Source organism: Schistocerca serialis, chromosome 5 (genome assembly GCF_023864345.2).
Source record: "Schistocerca serialis cubense isolate TAMUIC-IGC-003099 chromosome 5, iqSchSeri2.2, whole genome shotgun sequence".
Classification (NCBI taxonomy): domain Eukaryota; kingdom Metazoa; phylum Arthropoda; class Insecta; order Orthoptera; family Acrididae; genus Schistocerca; species Schistocerca serialis.
The window spans coordinates 578,038,717-578,063,661 of record NC_064642.1 but is presented as its reverse complement, the minus strand read 5'-3'; the positions used below and the strand labels follow the sequence as shown (position 1 = coordinate 578,063,661).

Below are 24,945 nucleotides of genomic sequence, written 5' to 3'. Positions count from 1 at the left end.
CTCTGTGATGTAGCCACTGCTGTCTGCTGTGTAACTTTGTGGTGCTTCACTGTTTTTCCTTTTGTTCTTGTGATAAGTATACTAAGTAGTTGCTGCAGTTTGGATCTTTACGAAACATGTCCACAACTAAGACAATTTCAGTTTCATTTACGAACAACATTTAAACTATTTTTACTCATGTGTGTGAGACATGAAGCTTAGTTTCTGGTGACCCCCCTCCCCACATACACACACTGTCATCATAACTAGCCTTTGTAGCAATTGCAATCACTAAGTGCTGCAAAAATAAAAACAAGCAGAAGCGGTGATGAGTGAAAAAGTGACTTGGAAGTCACCCTGTATGGGTCTATACTAACATGCTACGAGCTATGAGAAACTGCCATAGAGGCTGACGACCATCAGAATTTTTTAAGGATGAATGGTCAATGCTTCAACAAATTAGTGAACTTTTTTTACAATTTATGTACACAGGTAAAGATTCTGTTCACATAATTGACAGATTTCCTTTTCCACCTTGCTGGAAGCTATCTATAAACCTGAAAATGCTAAACACATTATTGTGGAGGATTGGTGTAGTAGGTAGGTAAACTGGCCCTAGAGATTGGCATACCAAAGACTGATCTCTGATCGGTGTTATGCCATAAAGTTTTCAGGATCTGGGATACCGAATGGCGCACCCTCAGTACATCAAATAAACTATGTGTTATCAAGGAAACAATGAATATGAGGAGGTCATCTGTGTGATCCACTCATATGGACCCCATTATCTTTTGCTGGCAGTGCATGGGCTGTACTTGGCTGACTCATGGTCACCTCCTCTGTCATGAGGACTCACCTCGTCGTCTGCATCTTGTTGGATTGTCCAATTTTAGCTGCCCTGAGGTGGACTTTTAACTTTTCCATCATACTGCCTGTGGTGTTGGGAGACAATGCCTCAATGGCTGATCTAGTTTTCGTTTTATTCGTGAGTTTTTTTTTTATCACTCAATCTATGTATGGGTGGGTGCCTAGCCTTCTCTCCCAGATCTTCACCCTCCTTCCATTTTAACTCTTCCTCGTTCTTTCTTTGCCTTTTGTTCGCCTTGGTGTGAATATTTTCCCTATCTGTGTTTCCCTAGCCTTGTGTTTTTAGGCTGGAGATTTTAGTGTGTTGCAGAGTGACTGGCTTGTCCTCTTTTATTCTTCGATCAGCCAGCCCAGGCCATCTGCTGTGTTATTTTAATAGGCCTAATTTCAACGCTTTTTTCCTCTTTTAGTGTATCTTGTCCCATTTTGGTTTGCTTATTTCGTTTTCTCTTGCAGTCTGGCTGCCAGTTAGTTTTACGCCTTTTTTTACTTTGCCAGACTCTTTTGGGTAACGGTTGTACCTCTGAGCCCCGTTTGAATGAGGCAAAAGGTACTGATGACCCTGTAGGTTGGTCTCGTTCTTAAAATGGTTCAATTGGCTTTAAGCACTACGGGACTTACCATCTAAGGTCATCAGTCCACTAGAATTAGCGACCGCAGCAGCAGCGCGGTTCCGTACTGAAGCGCCTAGAACCGCTCAGTCACAACGGCCGGCGGTCTCATTCTCCCCACTTCAACATTTGATTCCTTTCATGTGCATTTCCTGATGCATTCATATTCATATAGCGAAGCCTCATCTCAGTTGTTTGCACGTCCACAAATCAGGAAGTCTCGGTAGGAACTGCCATGTATTGCACAATATGTTAATTATATGGTCGAATATATTGCGTAATATATTTATTGAGAGTCTACATTTTTTTCTGATCTGCAGTCTCCATCAATATGTTGCGCAAACCGTCAAATCCGCTCTCAGATGGTCGCCTGAGAGTGGAATTGACGATGTGTGCAATACATTGATGGAGACTCTACATCTGAAAAAATGTAGACTCTTGCTCAATATATTACACGATGTAATAATATTGCTATACTCGGTATTGCGCATAAATATTGAGCGTGTGAAAGCCTCTTAGCAAAATCTGTTATTATATTCTGCACAGAAGTTTCGGTAGAACGGCTTTGTTTCAGGCAAGAGAGCACTTGATATTTAGAAGCGCTGTTCCAGTCAACAGAGTATACAGTGATCTCTGTAGTTAGGTTGTGATCACTGACCCTTCAGTATTAATAATATCTTTGTTTGTTGTTAACATGGAGGAAAGAGATTTGCGGAGGCGGTAAAGAAGTCTTGAAAGGTACAGTCTCAAGAAGCAGTGACATTGCTACCTTGGTTTCTTTGGCGAGCCACAGTTATACAAGGGCATTGTTAATATCAAAAATAATAATTAAAGTTAATGTTAAATCTTTAGATACATGGATACGTGAATGATAGTATGTAATCATTAGGATCACGATTTGCTATTTTAGAAGTTTGACATCGCATTGTATTCCTGTCAATTTGGGCAAAGTAAACACAGTTCATCATGGGACTTCTGCGAGTGCCTACCTTTCTTTGTTACTTTCAGGCCCAGTTGAAATTCACATTTAAAGTGTCACAAGATGGTTAAAATTCGCAATTTTTGTTGAGTATAACATTTATATCGCAGTTTTTGTGGCGCCAATGGGTAATATATTCAGTTGTTGACGACCCCAGCTAGCCCATTATATTTGAAAATATTTTATGTTCGTCTTTAGAGCGTTGATTTAAAGAGGTGATTTCTTAACAAACGGTCTGCTACGTTGTAGTAGAAATTATCGAGATATTTACACGTGTTCTCAAGAGTGTGCTATTTACTGCAGTTACAACCGCCAAATATTTGTACTAAAGATGATAAACAATGAAAGTTTGAGACATTTATTGTCTTCTGGTTTTGGAGAGGTGGTTTAAAGCTAAATACACCATGTCATGTATTTATTTGCACAAAGGTAGAAATGAATAACTACTTGACGTCTTCAGATTGAGTTATTTAACACAGAGACTAGCAGTATGCACAAATCAAAGAATAATAACCCTTAACTCATGAGGTGACTTCTGTAACGTACACTATGAGGAGTAGTTTCTGTGACCCCCATCTTTAAACCAAGATTTAAGCTGTAAATCATTTGAAAATTTAATTTATGTTATACAAGATTTATGGTTACAACTATGTAAGTGGTGTTTAAATACTTCTTGTTGATTTTATTGCACCAAATAAATCCAGCAGTATTTTATTTTGTATCAAGCAAAAATAACACTTTTGTGAACCTTTTTCAATAGTGCACAAAATGAACTGTTAGAGAACTGAATATTATCTTCTGGAAAATTATGGTATCACTGTAGAAAGCGAATTTTCTGGTGTTTAAACTTGTGTATAAAAGCTGAACTGCAAAATTAATGTTCAGTACTGAGGTCTACATCTTTCTTTACCACCACTCGGAACACATTTAATTTTAACTAACACTAAGTATTTTGTTGAAGAAACAGGAAGGTTCAGCCTCTGAATGGTCCTCTTGTTCACTAGTAGAATTGTGATCTCTGGCTATTGAAAAATCATTGTCTTCTCTGTCTACTTCTTGTTCTATATTATTGACTTCATTCTCCATCCACTGGCAAAAAATTTCATTGAACTTAAGTGCTTAAAATTGTCACATTCTTGCTAACACATTTTGTACTGAACTGATGAAAGCAGATGGACAGTTCACGAGGTGTGGTCTGGGAGACTAAATCACATGTCAGCAACACATCATATAAGGCTATAATGCAACTGGTAATAACAATTTGTAGGGTTGGTGATTAAAAGAGAGTAGGTGGTGTATAAAAACATTCGTTCATAATTGACCTAAGAGAGCTACTTGGAAAATTCTGGTGCGGTCTGAGAGACCACACCTCATGAGTCAAGGGATAATCAGCAAACAACCCTACATACCACAACACATACTGTTGGGAGGCGCATAATATTTGTAATTTCCAACACTCTAATTTAATTCCATTTGTAATTTTGCTTATTCCTAATCGCCCAGTTTTTTTTACTTTTTTGTGGGTTAGGATTTTGCAAAGATATTGAGTCTTCGTAGCATCATGCCCTACACTTATTTTCCTCTGTAGCCATATGGCTAAATATGTATTTAACATGTACATGTTTAATCTTTCATATTCACAATTACACACAGGCACAGCAAAATACTGACTGGCTTCATAAGTTTTTTAAATTTCAAAATTTTCAACTCAGTACGATAGTATCTAATACTGCAACAAATATTCTGCAGAATATAATGCAAGAGATACAGATTCTGTCTCTGTTATAGAAAATGCTACTGTACTTTGTTTTCTAATCGCCTTACGTTACCATTTAGCTTAAATACAGAAAACACAGTCCCACTCAATTACATTAAATTAAACTCCAGGGACCTAGTAATTGACTTTTACTCATTCAAGTATATCTTTTCAAGAGGGTTTCTGAACGAACAATTCAGTCCCTAATTACCCTTTTCTGACTTTTATCAGCCCCCCCGCCCCCCCCCCCCCCCCCCGCCCAAAAAAGTAACAGCAGATCTATCATAATTTACACTTCATTGTGTACCTACTTCCCTTTTTTTATTTACTGTTATTAGATTTGATTACTTTTTACCTTTCCTGAAATATTAACCATCAACAAGAGAATATAACCCTTTATGCATATTTCTTTTTGTTGTAAGAAACTTTTCATTTCATTGGCTAAATATGCATCTCGATTAGCACAGCAAATGCTCAAGTGAAAAATAATGGCTGTCATCGTTTCCGGCTGTTTATGATACAGTCAAGCCAAAGGAGATTGACTGGGGGGGGTGGGGGGGGGATTGTGTAGCTACAAATTTTTGCACAGTGCTAGGAGGGAGTATCCAGAGCAACATACTAAAAAATCTGCACTGGTGTGGTGGTGGGGGATAGGTTATTTTTTTGTTTTCTCAAGCAACTCAAAAACTGTGACTTCTAATGCAAATGATTACCTTTAAAACACCCCTGCTGGCCCGTGGGTTAGAATAGGCCTGAGGTATTCCTGCCTGTCGTAAAAGGTGACTAAAAAGAGTCTCTCATCTTTTGGCCTTTGTGTGATAGTCCTCTGCAGGGTTTGGCCTCCATTTTTCAAAATTTTCCCGAAGAGTGAGCCAATTGGGGAAGGGCGCCTTACATGGTGCATAGTGTCCATCGTGCATTGTGATCTTTAGCCCACTTTCTCATTGAGGCATTGCAGTCCCACTCATCCTCTCTCTCTCTTGGGCGAAGACACCTTCCTGGGTGCATTTTCCTCCACCCACTATGCAGTGTCATTTTCTGCACCGACAATGACCATGGAATTTTTTGCATCTCATATCCAGCATGGTAGCCAGTCCATTGTGGTGGGGCCGCCATATACCTTTTTGGTTGTATCCCCCTAACTACACAGGGATCGCTCTGCTGATGCCTGATCCGTTAACTCCCCACGTGTGCCAAGGTGTAGATGCCTGTCACCCTGGGGCATTGGGACTCCTGGCAATGGCCATCCTGCCAGGTGGCCTTTGTTGCGGCTGGGTGGCGCCCATGTGGAGGGCCCCTGGTTGGAGTGGGTCGCACAGGGCGGAGGACATGTGATGAAGTGCACCATGACATCACTTGCTGGTGATCAAACACCAGCAGTCTCTAAGTGTTCCAAGTCTCAGTACAATGCAAGGAAGTATTATCCTAAATCATTCCCCTCCCTGGCCACACCATGGTAGGAACACCAGGCTAAGGATGGCAGTGAACCTTATTTGTTTCGATACCTCATATGTACGAGAGCTGATGGGGACTCATTTGTCTCAATGAAGCCTCAGTTTCTTGTAGAGCATTTAGAGGACAAGTTTTGGGAGGTCGAGGGCTTGTCCAAAATGCGGTAAGGGTCAGTCTTGATAAAAACTGCATCCTCGGCTCAGTCACGGGCATTACTCACTTGTGACAAGCATGAGGATCTTTCCATCACCATCATGCCTCATAAGAGCTTAAATACGGTCCAGGGTATGATGTTCCACAGGGACCTATATTAGCAGTATGATGACGAGCTGTGTGCCAACTTAGAGCGACAAGGAGTTAATTTCGTCCAGCGTGTCCATTGTGGTCCAAGGGATAATCAGGTTGCTACCGGTGCCTTCCTCGTCATCTTTGAGGGTGATACATTACCCGAGAAGGTCAAGGTGATGGTCTAACACTGTGATGTCAAGCCATATACCCCTCCCCCCAATGCGGTGCTGGAAGTTCGGCCATATTTCTTCCCGCTGTACTTCCAGCATCACATGTCGAGATTGTGGATGTCCATCCCATCCCGAATGTGCCCCCCTCCCATCTGTGTCAACTGCAGAGAGGATCATTCCCCTTGCTCACCAGACTGTAGGATTTTACAGCGTGAAAGGAAATTCATGGAATACAAGACACTGGACTGACTGACCTACACTGAGGCCAAGAGGAAATTTGAATGCCTACATCCTGTGGCTATGACCACCTCTTCTGCCGCCGCTACAAGAACATTGTAGCCCCATCAGTTCCACAAGTTCCAGTCGGCTCTCAGAGCGGGAAGACAACACCTGCCCTCTTGATGGTGGGGGACACTTCTCTCCCTGTTGCTCCCGCACCACCTACCTCAGGAGCACTGTCCCCCCAACTATCGGGGACACCACTTCCCTCTTCTCAGCTGGAGAAGCGTAAGTCTTCTTCGGCTCCTCTCGCTAGGAAGGGGTCCCTTGGGTCATTCCCTTCCCAGGTTTCTACTAGTGAGAAATATGACACTTGCCAGTGGTTGAAGTGCCCAAAAGCAGCTGGTCGTAGGGCTTCAGGATCACCCTCAGTCCCGGAGACTGACTCGGTGAAGCCCTCCCAGCCAGAGAAACCCAAGGATCAGCAAGAGAAATTCAGAAAGAAGCGGTGGCACCCACACTACTTCTGCTTACAAGCTGTGTGTCTGAGGATGAGGTGAAGATTCTGGTGTCCGCTGAGGACCTACATCTCGCCAGACCCTCAGAGACAATGGATATAGCCTGTTCAGGAAATAAGTCGGTGGCAGTAGGTGACCCTGAGGCGTAGACTGCCTCATTTAGTGTTTTATACCTTCCCAGTCCCACCATCACGTAAACCGCCATTGGAATTGCGGTGGTTTTTTCCACCACCTGGCTGAGCTATGGCAACTGTTAAGCTTTACACCTGCTTTCTGCATTGCCCTCCAGGAAACCTGGTTCCTGGCAATGCGGACCCCTTCCCTTCATGGCTGTAGGGAATATTACAAGAACCGTAGTGAATATAATAGTGTGTCAGTTGAAATTTGCGTCTATGTCCTGAACTCAGAATGTAGTGAACCTGTGCCCCTACAAACTCATCTTGAAGCTGTGGCTGTCAGGATACAGACAACGCGGGAAGTAAATGTCTGCACATATATCTCCCTCCAGATGGTGCAGTACCCCTGAACGATTGGCTACACTGATTAATCAGCTCCCTAATCCTGTCCTACTTTTGGGCGATTTCAACGCCCATAACTCCTTGTGGGGTAGCGCCGTGCTTACAGGGCATGGCAGAGATGTCGAAAGTTTACTATCCTAACACGACCTCTGCCTCTTAATTACCGGGACTGCCACACATTTCAGCTTGGCTCATGGTAGTTACTCGGCTACAGTTTGCAGCCCGGGACTTCTCCCATCTATCCACTGGAGAGCACATAATGACCTGTGTGGGATTGACCACTTCCCCATCTTCCTGTCACTCCCCGGCATTATGCCCACGGACTCCCACCCAGATGGGCGTTAAAAAAGGCAGACTGGGTAGCCTTCACCTATGCTGTCACCTTTCAGTCTCCCCTACGTGTGCCATCGATGTTGTGATTGAGCAGGTCACTACAACAATAATTTCTGTGGCAGAAAACGTGATCCCTCGTTCTCTAGGGTCCCCCGGCGAAAGGCAGTCCCTTGGTGGGCGCTGAGGCAATTAAAGAGTGTCGGCGAGCTCTACAGCGACATAAGCGGCACCCTTCCTTAGAGCACCTAATAGACTTGAAGTGGCTCTGTGACTGCGTTAGCCTGCTTATAAAACGACAGAAACAGGAGTGTTGGGAGAGGTACAAGTTGACCATTGGGTGCCATATGTCACCTTCCCAAGTCTGGACACCAACAGGTGTCCCTGTTGTTAACATCAATGGTATGCTCTCTACCGATGCAAACGTGATTGCCGAGCACTTTGCTTAGCACTATGCTTGAGCCTCTGCATTGGAGAACTACCCTCCAGCCTTTCGCACCCTCAAACAGCAGATGAAAAGGAAAGTCCTCTCGTTCACTACATGCCAAAGTGAATCCTATAACGCCCCATTTACAGAGTGGGAGCTTCTTGGCGCCCTTGCACATTGCCCTGACACAGCTCCTGGGCCGAATTGGATCAACAGTCAGATGATCTCGCACCTGAATACAAGCGCTATCTCCACGTCATCTTCAACCAGATCTGGTGCGATGGCATCTTTCCATCGCAATGGCGGGAAGAGCACTATCATTCCGGTGCTAAAACCTGGTAAAAATTCGCTTGATGTGGATAGCTACCGGCCCGTCAGCCTCACTAACATTCTCTGTAAGCGGCTGGAATGTATGGTTTGTTGGCGGTTGGGTTGGGTTCTGGAGTCACGTGGCCTACTGGCTCAATGTCAGGGTGGCTTCCGTCAGGGTCGCTCTACCACTGATAATCTGTGTACTTCGAGTCTGCCATCAAAACAGCCTTTTCCAGATGACAACACTTGGTTGCCATCTTTTTTGACTTACGTAAAGCATATGACACGACCTGGCGATATCATATCCTTGCCACATTGTATGAGTGGGGTCTCCGGGGCCTGCTCCCGATTTTTATCCAAAACTTCCTGTCGCTCCATACTTTCCATGTTGAAGTTGGTGCCTCCCATAGTTCCCCCATATTCAGGAGAATGGCATTCCACAGGGCTCTGTATTGAGTGTCTTTCTATTTTTAGTGGCCATTAACAGCCTAGCAGCAGCTGTAGGACCGTCGGTCTCCCCTTCTCTGTATGTGGATGACTTCTGCATGTCGTATTGCTCCTCTGGTACTGGTGTTGCTGAGTTGCACCTACAGGGAGCCATTCACAAGGCACAGTCATGGGCTCTAGCCCACGGCTTCCAGTTTTCAGCTGCGAAGTCATGTGTCACGCATTTCAGTTGGTGTTGTACCATTCATCCGGAACCTGAACTTTATCTTAATGACAATCCACTCACTGTAGTGAGACGTATCGATTCTTAGGACTGATTTTAGACACCCGATTGAATTGGCTACCTCACCTTCGTCAGCTTAAGTGAGAGTGCTGGCAATACCTCAATGCCCTCTGCTGCCTGAGCAACACCAACTGGGGTGCAGAGCACTCTACACTGCTGCAGCTCTACAGAGCCCTTGTTCGATCCCGCCTTGACTATGGGAGTCTAGTTTATGGTTCGGCGCCCTCAGCATTAAGTTTACTCGACCCAGTGCACCACTGCGGTGTTCGCCTAGCGACGGGAGCATTTAGAACGAGTCCGGTGACCCGTGTCCTGGTGGAGGCCAGAGTCCCTCTATTGCTGATCTGTTGTGGACAACTGCTCACCAGTTATGTTGCACATATTTGTAGTTCTCCTGAGCATCTGAATTAGCATCTCCTTGTCCCACCCATGGCAGTTCATCTCCTGCATCGGCGGCCCAGATCGGGGCTCCCGATTGCGGTTCGCATGCGATCCCTTCTCTCCGAACTGGTGTTCTTCCCTTTACCACTTCTACTTGAGGTCCATTCACGTACACCTCCAAGCTGTACACCTCAGCCGAAGCTCCGTCTGGACCTTTTGCACGGCCCTAAGGACTCTGTTAATCCTGCCGCTCTTTGCTGTCACTTCCTCTTGATTCTTTATGTGTTCCGGGGCTCTGAAGTTGTTTAAGTCGACGGCTCGATGGCTGATTGTAATGTTGGCTTCGCCTATGTCCGCAGAGGCCATATTGAACAGCATTCCTTGCCTGCTGGCTGCAGTGTATTCACTGAAGAGCTTGTGGCTATATCTCGTGCACATCAGTACATCCAGTCCTGTTCTGGTGAGTTGTTTCTTCTCTGTTCTGACTCGCTGAGCAGCTTACAAGTTATCTACCGGTGCTACCCTCGCCATCCTTTGGTAGCGAACATCCAGGAGTCCATCTATGCTCTGGAACGGTCCAGTCATTAACTGGTGTTTGTGTGGACCCCAGATCACATCAGAATCCCAGGCAGTGAACTTGCTGACAGCCTGGCTAAATGGGCTATGCAGAAACCATTCCTGGAGATGGGTATCTCTGAAACTGACCTACGTTCTGTCTTACGCCGCAAGGTTTTTTGGCTTTGGGAGATGGAGTGGCATAACACTATGCAAAACAAACTGTGTGTCATTAAGGAGACTGTGAATGTGTGGAAGTCTTCCCTGCGGGCTTCTCACAGGGAATGAGTTGTGTTTTGTCGGCTCCGCATTGGCCATATGTAGCGCACACATGGTTACCTCCTCCATCGCGAGGACCCACCTCAGTGTCGCTGTGGCTCCCAAATGACAGTTGTCCAACTCTTGCTGGACTGCTCACTTTTATCTGCATTGTGGCAAACTTGTAACTTTCCCACTCACCCTACCTTCAGTGTTGGGCTACAATGCCGTAACATCAGCTTTAGTTTTACGTTTTATTTATGAGGGTGGGTTTTATCATTTGATCTGATTTTTAGTGCATGTCCTTTGTCCCTCTGTGTCCTCCACACTAGGGCTTTTAGGGTGGAGGTTTTAATGTGTTGCAGGGTGGCTGGCTTCTCCTTTTTTATTCTCATGGTCAACCAGCCATGGTAATCTGCTTTCTTGCTTTTAACCTCTTCTCCCTGTTTCTTGTGTCTCTCTGTGGTTTTCTTGTCCTATTTTGTTCATTCTAGTGTTTGTTGACCTTCTGTCGTTCTTCTAGTTCTTCTGGAACTTCCTTTCTCCTGCTATTGTGCCGTATGTCTTCTTTGTTTTCTTCTTTCCCTTGGGTAATTGTTCTCCGGGCAACAAGGGACCAATGACTTCGCAGTTTGGTCCCTTTCCTCCATTTTTAAACCAACCTACCTACCTACCTTTAAAAAATTGAACTACATTGTATTTCCTACATAAAGGTATCTATTCACGTTTTTCTCAATGCTTTTTTCTTCCAGTCTCTGATCACAATGACCACGATGACCGGTTTCAGTCTGTAATGACCCTCCTCAGATCTAAAATATATAAATATATACATCTAGTGAGCAGTGTGTTTTTTTAACATAAAACAGCAATATGTATCACAATATACTGTCATACAACCAGGGAAATGTACAGATAAAATATGGTATAATGTACCTTTTTTACACCATGTCCTAAAGTGATACTGCCATAATGGCATCGTCAAAACACACACACACAGATATATATATATATATATATATATATAAAAAACAAAGATGAGGTGACTTACCGAATGAAAGCGCTGGCAGGTCGATAGACACACAAACAAACACAAACATACACACAAAATTCAAGCTTTCGCAACAAACTGTTGCCTCATCAGGAAAGAGGGAAGGAGAGGGGAAGACGAAAGGAAGTGGGTTTTAAGGGAGAGGGTAAGGAGTCATTCCAATCCCGGGAGCGGAAAGACTTACCTTAGGGGGAAAAAAGGACAGGTATACACAGACATATGTCTGCTTGTGTCTGTATGTGTGGATGGATATGTGCGTGTGTGGGAGTGTATACCTGTCCTTTTTTCCCCCTAAGGTAAGTCTTTTCGCTCCCGGGATTGGAATGACTCCTTACCCTCTCCCTTAAAACCCACTTCCTTTCGTCTTACCCTCTCCTTCCCTCTTTCCTGATGAGGCAACAGTTTGTTGCGAAAGCTTGAATTTTGTGTGTATGTTTGTGTTTGTTTGTGTGTCTATCGACCTGCCAGCGCTTTCGTTCGGTAAGTCACCTCATCTTTGTTTTTATATATAATTTTTCCCACGTGGAATGTTTCCCTCTAATATATTTATATATATATATATATATATATATATATATATATATATATATATATATAAAAATCAGCATAGCATCGTCACAGATCTAAAATAAGGTGTAGTATAGACCACATCGTCCACATAGTGGTTATTGCAACTAGCTACTGAAGTGCAGTAGCAACCAGCAACCTGTTTTCCTACACCCTCCCTAGATGTCGCTGCTGTGGGCTTGCTTATATGTAGTCATCATTTACGCAAAAGCATAATCCGATAAAAGCACGTTAGATAAAATGCATGTAGCAGACTTTTTGAAATTGATGACCATCATAGAAACCAGTTGTGATACATTAAAAGATAAATGCAGTTACCTATGTAAAATTATTAAAAGGAAATATACATCGTGACATGTCTCCCACAGAATACGTTTAAACAATTATTTTCTCAATGACTAATAATTTCTGCATTGCAGGGGTTGAAAAAATCAGTTTAATACTATAAAATTAATATTTATTCTGAAGTGAAGTGGGTTACGGCCAAATGTTAAATGTCTGTACCACATTTAAGTGCAGTAGAATCACATTAAGTGCAAGGGGTGGCTGGAAGGGAGTGAGGGAAGGCGGGTTGCTGGAAGAACAAGCAGATGATTCCCTACTCTCTGTACTGTACTGTTAACATGAAACAACTACAGGATGTTCCTCAGTTGCACCAACTATTTCGCAGTAAATCACTGGCAATGCAATATGCAGACAGGCCTAGAGAGTGTTCATCTTCCACAAAATGCGTTATGCACAGACATGCCTGGGAAGCATTTATTTTCTACAAAATTTATTAATACCACACGGAATATAGATATTTGTTACTTATAACACTACCCTTAAAAACAGATCAACATAAATCTCTGCACAATACTTTGCGCTGTTAGACAGAAAATTGATTTATGTTCTTCTTGTACAATAGTTGTGGCATGCTTCTGGAAAAGGCCATTCCTCCCACCACAAGTGCTGCTTGCTCTTCAGTTTATACACAGATTGAAAGTCTTCCTCACCCCCATCCCCAGCATTTGCTGTTCTTTTCTCTTACTTGATAGTTCCAACTTTTGTGTATTAGCATGAACTACCTGTCATAAAGGTCACTGTTCTAGTGTAAATATCTTGTAAAATTCGGGGTGTTCATAATTGAAGTTCCAGTTTTAAAACTATGTAGAAAGAGGACTACTGCTCAGAATGATGTTAAATTTGAGCAGCATATTATTGATATGGGGGGGGGGGGGGTATGGTTTGATTTTCACATACACCATCCATACTATTGATTGCATGACTGCAGAAGTTCGGTAGTCAATTGTTGTAGACCTGTTAGGTAACCCCATCCACCACGGCAAGGTTGTACCACATTAGATGGGAAAAATGGTTTCTAAATGACCTAGGGCCAAAAACCACCAAAACACAAAATTACATAGATTTTTAACTGTCCTGGGCCAAAAACCTGCATAAAGAACAAAATGACACCTTTTTTTAATTGTTGTTGTGACTGATGCAAGACATGTTCAATATGCTGTCCACAGTTTTCTGCAAGAAGTTGAAATAAGAAACAGCATGTTCCACAACAGGTTTGAACATTTTGGGAGTCACATTTCAGAATGTGTTGCACAATGCATACCTTCAGTTCAGCTGGAGCACTGAACACTTCATCTTTCAGATAACCCACCGGCAGAACAAACACAGATCAGGTGATCTGGATAACCAGGCTATAGGGAAAAGATGGCAAATAATTCTAGCATTTGTGAAATGCCTCTGCAGCGACTGCTTCACTGGCTGTGCAGTGTGCGGAGGAGTGCAGTCTTGCATAAAAATGATCCTACAGACGCATCCACACTGTTGAAGGGTTGGAATTACATTTGCCCACAAAAGACTCTCAGTGTTTACCAGTGACTGTGGTGGTAACACTACCCACAGGGCTAACCTTCGTGAAAAAATGTGACGACTCCGTAACAATACCGTCAATCTGCAGAATGAAGTGGTACTGGTTGAAGTATGTATAGATTTTCCATTGCCCTTATTCTCCAATTCTGTGCATTGACATGGCCTTGGAGGTGGAAAAGGGCTTCATCTGTCCACAGAATGATCCACGGCTATTCGTCGCCCGCTTCCATGTGAGAAAGAAATTCCAGAGAGAATGTGTATATTACTGGAACGTCATCAAGAAGCAGCTCCAGAGCATTGATGATTTTGTATGATTAGCAATGCAGGATGTTTCATAGGATTTTATGCAGCGTGCTCACATGCAAGTCCTATGTTTGGGCAATTCTCCACGCACTGCATGTTTGCACACAACCATTCTAACCCTCCTGCACTGCTGTAGCCATATCTTTGACAGACCTTGGATCGAGTACTTTCCTCGCTCTGCTGCAATGTACTTCTAAAGAACCTCTCTTTTGGACTTTTGTAATAATTTTCTCCAGACCATTAAGTCACCTTTGTTCATCCCTTGTGTGTCTGTAACTTCTGTAGGGGTACTGGTGCACAGTAATCATTTTTGTGAAAAAGCTTTACCAGTAGAGCATGATCCTACATGGAGGGAATCATGTTGGGCCCCTTGGATTCAAACTGAAGAACGGCTGTGTGCTGCGTATCTGTTGGTGTGCATATCCTGATGTTTACAGCATCAGCTATTGCCCATCCCCCCCCCCCCCCCCCCCTTGATGTTTTCCCCTGCATCAATAATATGCTGTTGAAATTTGATGCTATTTGAACTGGAACTGTAATCTTGGATACCCTGTATTTAAAATTCCATAATACCAGAATAAACAGACCTTTCGGCCATGTTGTGTCATTTCTCAGGGCAAAGACCTGCAGTAGTTGTCTTAACAAATGTGAAGTCTGTGGTATAGCAACATAATTAGAAGAGTGATTTATTGAAGCACCCACTTCCCAACTCATAATTTTTGCACTGAGGAAAGCTGCTGCAACATGGCCAATATTCTGGTATTCTAAGTATTTTGTAAGGTGATGTGGTAGTACACAAAGAAGAATTTTAATGAAATTGACACTAGCTGCAGTAGCCTATGCATTTAGGGTAAAGTTGTTTCTTCATAGTTACATCTATACCATAGAGTGCTTTTGAATAGAAAAACTCAATAACAAACGTATAAATGGCTGACATGAAATATATAATAATAATAATAATAATAATTATTATTATTATTATTCACACAGCCAGGTAGTCAAGTGTGTTAAAGTGCCACTACCAGGCTATTGGGAGGCACCTTGGAGATTAACAATGAGGGCTGGTGAGCTGGATGTGGTTTCTTGCGGTTTCCCACGTCCAGCTATGTAAATACTGTTCTGGTACCCACAGTCTGCATCAAATACATGCTGCACATACAGTTAGAAAAACATTCGCACACTTAAACATCGATTTATTCTTATCACAGACAGAATCTGTCCTGGGCGGAGTGGTGGTTACAAGGGCACCTGCCACCCACTACCACTAACATTGCTTCAACTTGTATAACAATGCTGACTATATAGAAGTAATGGGAAAAGGCAAAAGTAGATTTTTATTATTATTATTATTGTTGTTGTTGATGATGTTTTAAAATTGTGGTAGCAGTAATGTATTTAATTGACATGTTCCACTTCATAACAGTTACTGTGAGTGTGATCTAAAAAACATGTAACTATTTACCACCACTGCAAACTTTTTGTTGGATGATCATGTAAGACAGCCTACATTATAATGCCATAAATACACTGACTGTGTCAGGTCATATACCAACTATTTTATTCAGTCTGTCCTTTCCCACAAAACAAATATTTTTCAGTTGGGGCTTTGTTGTGTATCTGGTCTGGTGTTTTTTTAGTGTTTTTTTGAAGTGATTTCTTGAAACCACAGAAATATTGTGGAAACCCAATTTCTGAATGAAATTCCTCAAGGCACTGATGGTCCCTAAAACCCACTTGACAGCAGGGAAAAATACACAGAAATTTACTTGTGTCAACATGGTGGCTGTATCCTCTGTGTAACAAAAGTGGCAGACTCCCTTCCATTGATTCTGACAGGTACACTGTATTGTGAATGCAATGATGTATCATAGACCTAGTGGATGTTGCTCTCACATAGTGATCTTTCAAAAAGTGTTTTGGTTGAAGAGAGCCAAGTCATTCTCAAAGTTAGAGTGAGTGAACTATGCATTTTTATGAACTTATCATTTCTGGTCCATATTGGGCTGTTTTGATGTACTGCAAAGGACATTTCAGAATTTTCTTTAAGCCTTTCTTGTGTCCATAGTACTGTCAAGCTATTAGAAAGCTGTTCTTCTATCCTCAGAGCTCCAGTTTTTGTACAGTTTTCTGCTTGGGCACGGTCCAGTCATGAATCTTCTACGCAAAAGTATTATGTTATCCCTGCTTCATTCAGGTTTCCACCCTGTGGGTCCGGGGGACAGAATAGGCCCGAGTTATTCCTGCCTGTCGTAAGTGGCGACTAAAAGGAGTCCCTCCCCTTTAAGGGGGTAGTTTGTACCTGCGTCCGGAGACGGACGGTTCAACGACTTACATTTGTGGTCATTTTGGTTTTTCGCTTATTCTGGTTTCTTCCTTCCTTTGTTTGTTTCCTTTCTTTGTCTTTCTCCCTCTCTCACTGTCTTCCTTACTCTTTTCTTTGCCTTCTTCTCCTTGCCTTCTTGTCCACCCTATGGTCTCTGCCTCGGCATTTGAGACAGTCTGTCCTCCTCTCCCTCTCTCCCTTTTTTTCCTATTCTTCTTTCCTCTCTCTGCGTGCCCGAAGGCCGACCCACGCGTAGCCGGTGACGGGGTAAAGCGTAATTCCCCGCCCTGGGTAGACAAGTAGGGCCAGTGCGTACCCCCTGGTAAAGGCCAGGCCCGGGGAGGGGTGACAGCCCGAGCTGACACCTTCCGACCATGCCTACTGGTCCCTCCGTCCGTTTCTCGCGAGGTGTGACCTGAGGTGTAAACATTCACCTAAGGTGGAAGCACGCTCCAAGAGGGTCCCCACAAGGAAGGAGCGTGCCATCGGAGATGCTAGCAATCATGGGGGATTCATCTGCAATGGATTTCTCTTCTTCTTCTCTCTCGACTTTTGCCCAAAAGTGGAAACTTGACGAGCCACCAGTAACAAAAGTATTACCGCCTCCCCAAAGTTCCTCGTAGTTCATAGATCTGAGGATGGAAAGGATTTTTCATCTGTTAACCATTTTGTTATTCAGAAGGGCGTAGATGCCACAGCCGGACCTGTCAAATCTTGTACCAGGATGCGTAATGGTACCTTGTTGTTGGAAACTGAGAGCGCCTTTCAGGCACAAAAACTCCTTCGGGCCACACTCCTGTTCACATTCCCTGTACGGGTGGAGGCTCACCGCACTTTGAATTCGTCGCATGGTGTGGTATATACTAGATCACTCGACGGATTGACTGATGAGGAGGTTCAGTCTTTCCTCACTGAGCCGGGCGTGACAGCTGTCCATAGGGTCACGGAAAAGGTCGACAATGACCTCGTACCGCCCCGGACACTTTTTTTTGATCTTTGATAGTGTTCAGCTGCCGTCGTGCATCAGAGCGGGCTATGAGGTTCTTTCTATTCGCCCCTATGTCCCAACACCTATGCGCTGCTACCAGTGTCAGCGTTTTAACCACAACCGCCAGTCTTGTTCTAATGTGGCTAAATGCGTCACTTATGGCAGGGACGCCCGTGAGGGTGACTGTCCACCTCCGTCTCCTCGTTGCGTGAACTGTCAGGGTGACTGTGCAGCGTCCTCTCGCGACTTCCCCATCTACAAGGATGAACGCTGTATACAGGAAATTCAGGTGAAAGAGAAAGTGTCCACCTCGGCTGCTCGCAAGCTTTTTGCTAGTAGGAAGCCCATGCTGCTCCCAGTGGGGAAATACAGTACCTAAGACCCAGAAGTCAGATGCTTTCAAGAAGGAACCATCCCGTGAAGACTTCTTATGTACCCCGAACTCCCAGCCATCAACCAGTACTTTGACTAAACGACCTTCCAAGAAGGCTCATAGGAAGAAAAGTTCTCCTTGTCCGCCACGGCATGTTTCTTCTCCTGCGCCACCCAGCGGTTGCTGCCCCAGGCCGTCATCTGCTTCGCCTGGCCACACCGCTTGTAGCCGAACATCTGACTGTTCACCGGCAGAGGTAGCTCCCCCTCCCACCATCTTAACATGGTGGCCGACGAACCTATTGAAAAAATGGATGATGACTCTCCGCCTATTGATAGCGGCAGCAGTGCTCCCTCGAAGCCAGTCTTTTTCTTCTCACGATGGCACTTCTTCATTGGAATATTCGTGACATTTGCTCCAACCAAGAGGACTTAGCTACGCTTGCACTGTCCGCTCGTAGTAGCTCTCCAGGAAACGAAGCTATGCCTATGTGATCGTATTTACTTCGCACACTACCTCTGTGCGTTTTGACCTACCCCCTGTGGCAGGTATTCCGGCTCTTGGAGGGGTTATCTTGCTGGTCCGGGGTGATAACTACTGCGATCCCACCACATTGCACACCGATCTGCAGGCAGTTGCCATCTGAATTACTGTCCCCACTTTCACATTTTCCATTTGTACTATTTACACTTCATCGTCGTCTGCCGTTACTAGGGCAGACATGATGCAAATTATTGCTCAGCTAGCTGCACCGTTTTTGTTGACTGGAGACTTCAATGCCCACCATCCCCTTTGGGAATCTCCAGCATCCTGCCCGAGAGGCTCCCTGTTAGCAGACTTTTCCAACCACCTCAATCTTGTCTGCCTCAATACTGGCGCCCCTACTTTTCTTTCGGACACAACTCACACCTATTCCCATTTAGACCTCTCTATATGTACTACCCAACTTGCATGTCGGTTTGAGTGGTACGCTCTTTCTGATACGTATTCGAGTGACCACTTCCTTTGTGTTATCCATCTCCTGCATCATACCCCATCTCCATGCTCAACTAGTTGAAACATCTCCAAAGCAGACTGGGAGCTCTTCTCTTCCAGGGCGACATTTCAGGATCAAAACTTCGCAAGCTACGATAGTCAGGTCGCACACCTCACGGAAGTCATTCTCACTGCTGCTGAATATTCCATCCCTCATACTACCTCTTCTTCACGTCACATACCGGTCCCCTGGTGGACCGCAGCATGTAGAGACGCTATATGTGCTCGTCGACGTGCTTTACGCACCTTTAAACGCTACCCTATGATGGCGAATTGTATTCATTATAAACGATTACGTGCGCAGTGTCATCGTGTTATTAAAGAAAGCAAGAAAGCCAGCTGGGCTGCTTTCACAAGCTCCTTCAACAGTTTTACTCCTTCTTCTGTTGTCTGGGGTAGCCTGCGCCGGCTATCTGTTACTAAGGTCCACTCACCAGTTTCTGGCTTGACGGTCGCGAATGACGTCCTTGTGGCCCCTGAGGATGTCTCCAATGCCTTCAGCCGATTTTTCGCAGAGGTTTCAAGCTCTGCTCATTGCCACCGCGCCTTCCTCCCCCGAAAACAGGCAGAGGAGGCAAGGCCACCTAACTTCCGCTCCTCGAATCATGAAAGTTATAATGCCCCATTCACCATGCAGGAACTCGAAAGTGCACTTGCCCGGTCAGGGTCCTCCGCTCTGGGGCCTCATTCTATTCATATTCAGATGCTGAAGAACCTTTCCCCTGCGGGTAAAGATTTTCTTCTTTGTACTTATAATCGCATCTGGATTGAGGGTCATGTTCCCACATGCTGGCGCGAATCTATTGTTGTCCCGATTCCTAAGCCGGGGAAGGACAAGCACTTGCCTTCCAGTTATCGCCTCATTTCCCTTACCAGCTATGTCTGTAAGGTGATGGAACGAATGGTTAACTCTCGTTTGGTTTTGCTGCTTGTATCTCGACGCCTACTTACCAATGTACAATGTGGATTTTGTAGGCGCTGCTCTGCTGTTGATCATCTGGTTACCTTGTCGACCTTCATTCTGAATAACTTCTTGTGGAAGTGCCAGACAGTGGCTGTGTTCTTTGATTTGGAGAAGGCTTACGACACCTGTTGGAGGGCGGGCATTCTCCGCACTATGCATACATGGGGCCTTCGCACTCGCCTCCCTCTTTTTATCCACGCATTTTTAATAGATCGACAGTTCAGTCCGACGCCTTTCGCCAGGAGAATGGGGTGCCACAGGGCTCAGTTTTGAGCGTTGCTCTCTTTGCCATAGCGATGAATCCAATAATGGATTGCCTCCCAGCTGATGTATAAGGTCCCTTTTCGTGGATGATTTTACCATCTACTGTAGCGCGCAGCGTATATGTTTCCTGGAGCGCTGTCTTCAGCGTTGTCTTGACCTCTTTCCTCCTGGAGTGTCGCCAATGGCTTCCATTTTTCTGCCGAGAAGACGGTCTGTATTAACTTCTGGCCCTACAAAGAGTTTCTCCCACCGTCCTTACATCTCGGTCCCGTTGCTCTCCCATTCGTGGAGACAACAAAATTTTTAGGTCTTACGTTTGACAGGAAACTAAGCTGGTCTCTCCCTGTGTCATATTTGGCTGCCCGTTGTACCTGTTCCCTAAATGTCCTCCGTGTTCTCAGCGGTACGTCGTGGGGAGCGAATCGAACCGTCCTACTTCGCCTATATCGGTCGATTGGATTATGGAAGCTTTGTATACTCCTCTGCACAGCCGTCCATCTTATTCTGCCTCAACTCTATACAACATTGGGGGTTACGTCTTGCGATCGGAGCGTTCTATACTAGTCCCGTCGAGAGTCTTCATGCTGAAGCCAGTGAATTGCCACTAACCTACCGGCGCGATATACTGCTTTGTCGGTATGCCTGTCGGCTATTATCAATGCCCGACCACCCGTCTTATTGTTCCTTTTTTGACGACTCTCTCGACCGTCAATACGGGTTGTATGTATCTGCCCTGCTATCTCTTGGAGTTCGCTTTCGTCGCCTCCTTCAGCAACTCGATTTTCCACTCCCTGCAACCTTTAGAGTGGGCGAGAGCCAAACGCCACCTTGGCTCCAGGCTCAGGTTCGCGTTCACCTTGACCTCAGCTCACTCCCAAAGGAGGTTACCCCAGCTTCAGTATACTGCTCTCGGTTTGTTGAACTTTGTTCGAAGTTCATTAATACGATCTTCATTTATATAGATGGCTCTAAGACCAAAGACAGTGTTGGGTGTTCTTTTATTGTCGGGGCACACAGTTTCAAATACCGGCTCCATGGCCATTGTTCAGTCTTCACAGCTGAGCTATTTGCCCTCTATCAGGCTGTTCTTTACATCTGCTGCCACTGACATTCTGCTTATGTCACCTGCTCTGATTCTCTGAGTGCCATCCAGAGCCTCAGTGATCTGTATCCGGTTCACCCTTTTGTGCACCGGATCCAACGTTCTCTTCAGCAGCTGGCAGACGACGGTTCTCCGGTTACCTTTATGTGGGTTCCTGGCCATGTCAGTACCCCTGGGAACGAAGCTGCAGATGCCACGGACAAGGCTGTGGTCCTCCAGCCTTGGACAGATTCTTGTTGTGTGCCTTCATCTGATTTTAGCAGGGTCATTTGTCAGCATATTTTATCGCTGTGGCATGCCGATTGGTCTACACTTACTGTAAACAAGCTTCGGGCCTTGAAACCTCTCCCCACGCCTTGGACGACCTCTTCACGTCCTTCTCAGCGGGAGGAGGTCATTTTGGCCCAGGTACGGATTGGACACTGCCGGTTCAGCCACCTCCATCTGCTGACGGCTACGCCGGCGTCGTTCTGCCACATGGGCAATTGCTGACGGTATGCCACATTTTAACGTCCTGTCCGAATTTTAATACACTGTGCATTGATCTTGGCGTGCCATGTACTCTGGATGAAATTTTAGCGGATGACCCAGAAGCAGCTGCTCGCGTTCTTCGTTTTATCCACTTGACAAACCTGTCTAAGGACATTTGATTATGCTGTTTTCTTTTAATCCCTTGCCTGTTAATGTTCCTTAAAAAAAATCATTCAGGTTTGCTTTTATCTGTGCAAACCATTATTTCCTTATTTTAGCTTTACTGAAAGTTTCGTGGAATACCGAAACTTTTCTGCTTTACTTAATTGGTTCAATTCTTTTAATATGACAATGGATTTTTAACCTGCATTAAAAAAAAAAAAAAAAAAAAAAAAAAAGCTGAATGAATGTTGGTATACTTTTGAATTTCTGTATTTGGGCACACTTCCTTCTTCAATGTATTTTGGACCTAAATTTTCTGATTATTTTTCTGTCCTTTTTATGAGTTTTTTCTTTGCCCATGTGTTTACAATGTGTGTTTGGGTGCCATAAAGACAATCTGGTTTGATGACCACTGTCGTGTCTCAAAACAGTTTTGTGTATTTTGGGAAACACGTGTTGTTGAAGATATTCTTGTAACTCTGAAGGCGATTTTCATTTTATGGCAATGAATTTCACAACCACTCTTTTCTAGGCTGGCCTCTTGAATGGTAAAAATTTGAATTGAGAAGCTTTTAATTTTTTTCATATTTAGTTTCTAGAATTTTGGGAGTCAGTTTATACTTTGAGATTTGGAAACTTGTCCTTTCTGTTGTTTCTTTAATAATTTGTTTGTTTTGTGCTATGTGAATGTCCTGACAAAGAACTGCTTGTTCACCTGCAAAAACCTAGCAACCTTTCCTAATATTAGTTATTCCTGATTTAATTGATTGGTCAATTTTAAGCTTTTATTTTAGTTTTCACAACTCTTAAGACCCCTCCCATGAACCATGGTCCTTGCTATTGGTGGGGAGGCTTGCGTGCCTCAACGATACAGATAGCTGTACCGTAGGTGCAACCATAATGGAGGGGTATCTGTTGAGATGGATGACTGACAGACCTGGCCTTGTAACACTAACCAAAACGGCCTTGCTGTGCTGGTGCTGCGAACAGCTGAAAGCAAGGGGAAACTACAGCCGTAATTTTTCCCAAGGGCATGCAGCTTTACTGTATGATTAAATGATGATGGCGTCCTCTTGGGTAAAATATTCCGTAGGTAAAATAGTCCCCCCATTCGGATCTCCGGGCAGGGACTACTCAAGAGGATGTCATTATCAGGAGAAAGAAAACTGGCGTTCTACGGATCGGAGCGTGGAATGTCAGATCCCTTAATCGGGCAGGTAGGTTAGAAAATTTAAAAAGGGAAATGGATAGGTTAAAGTTAGCTATTGTGGGAATTAGTGAAGTTCGGTGGCACAAGGAACAAGACTTTTGGTCAGGTGAATACAGAGTTATAAATACAAAATAAAATAGGGGTAATGCAGGAGTAACTGATGATGGTCGAAGTAGAGAGGATATAAAATGTAGGCTGGCAATGGCAAGGAAATCGTTTCTGAAGAATAGAAATTTGTTAACATCGAGTATAGATTTAAGTGTCAGGAAGTCGTTTCTGAAAGTATTTGTATGTAGTGTGGCCATGTATGGAAGTGAAACATGGACGATAAATAGTTTAGACAAGAAGAGAATAGAAGCTTTTGAAATGTGGTGCTGTGGAAGAATGCTGAAGATTAGATGGGTAGATCACATAACTAATGAGGAGGTATTGAATAGAATTGGGGAGAAGAGGAGTTTCTGGCACAACTTGACAAGAAGAAGGGACCGGTTGGTAGGACATGTTCTGAGGCATCAGGGGATCACAAATTTAACATTGGAGGTCAGCGTGGAGGGTAAAAATCGTAGAGGGAGACCAAGAGATGAATACACTGAGCAGATTCAGAAGGATGTAGGTTGCAGTAATTACTGGGAGATGAAGAAGCTTGCACGGGATAGAGTAGCATGGAGAGCTGCATCAAACCAGTCTCAGGACTGAAGACCACAACAACAACAACAACAACTCTTAAGATTACTTTTTCTACAATACAGTTGAAAACTAATGGAAAGAGTGTGTTATCTCGTCTCTGTTGCGTTTTAACTTCAAACTACTACTAAAATTCTTTCCCTTAAATTTACTGTATGTTCTATACCGTTTAACAATTTTTCTGATGATAGCACTGAGGGAGATGGTGCCTTTCTTGACATTGAATTTACATTTAGGAGGATGGCAGTTCAATTACCAGTCCTGCAACCCACATTATGGTTTTCTTTCCATGGTTTCCATAAATCTCTTAAGGCAAATGCTTGGAACTGGCAAATGCTTGGATGGTTCCTTTGAAAAGAATATGGTTGATTTTCTTCTCTATACTTCCTCCAATCCAAATTTTGTGCCCTTTGGAATAGATTGCCTAGTTGTTAACAAATTCCTTTTTTCCAGAAATGCTTTTATTGCTGATATTTCCAGTTTGCTTTTTTACATCTTCTGCACTGCAGCCACCATCATTTATTTTGATGCCCACATAGCAAAACTCATATATTACTTTTAATGTCTCATTTCTTAATCTGATTCCCTCAGCATCGCCTGAATTAATTGAACAACATTCCATTGCCTTTGTTTTATTTTTGTTGATGTTTATTATATCACCTTTTTTCAAGGCATTAACTGTTCTGTTCATCTGCTCTTCCATATACTGTGCTGTTTCGTGACAGAATTACAATGTCATTGACCGATCTCAAAGTTTTAATTTCTTCTCCCTGAACATTAATTCATGTTCCATATTTCTTTCTGGCTTCCTTCACAACTTGCTCAGTGTGCAGACTGAATAACATTGGGAATAGGCTACAATCCTTTCTTAATTCCCTTATCAAGAATGGCTGCCCTTTCATGTCCTTAGACTCTTGTGACTGCAGTCTGGTTTCTGAACAAGCTGTAAATAATCAGTCCCTGTATTTTATCCCTGCTACCTTCAAAATTTCAAAAAGTGTAATCCAATCCACAGTGTCAAAAGCTTTCTCTATAGTTACGAATGCTATAAACGTAGGTTTGCCTTTCTTCAACCTGTCTTCCAAGATATGTTGTAGAGACAGCATTGTCTCGTGTGTTCTTACATTTCGCTGGAACCCAAACTGATCTTCCCCAAGATAGACATGTACCATTTCTTCCATTCTTCTGTATATAACCATTACTTATTTAACTGATGGTCTTGTAGTACTCAC

The 24,945-nt window shown here is 43.9% G+C and overlaps 1 protein-coding gene across 1 annotated transcript in view; it reads left to right on the top strand.

Annotated features, from left to right (window-relative positions):
- The first annotated feature begins 2,077 nt into the window (after positions 1 to 2,077).
- LOC126480793 (zinc transporter 5-like) overlaps positions 2,078 to 24,945 on the top strand; it is a 258,821-nt gene continuing 235,953 nt past the window's right edge. The window contains exon 1 of the mRNA XM_050104106.1: positions 2,078 to 2,195. The gene's annotated coding sequence lies outside the window, so the exon portion shown is untranslated. The remainder of the gene's footprint in view (positions 2,196 to 24,945) is intronic.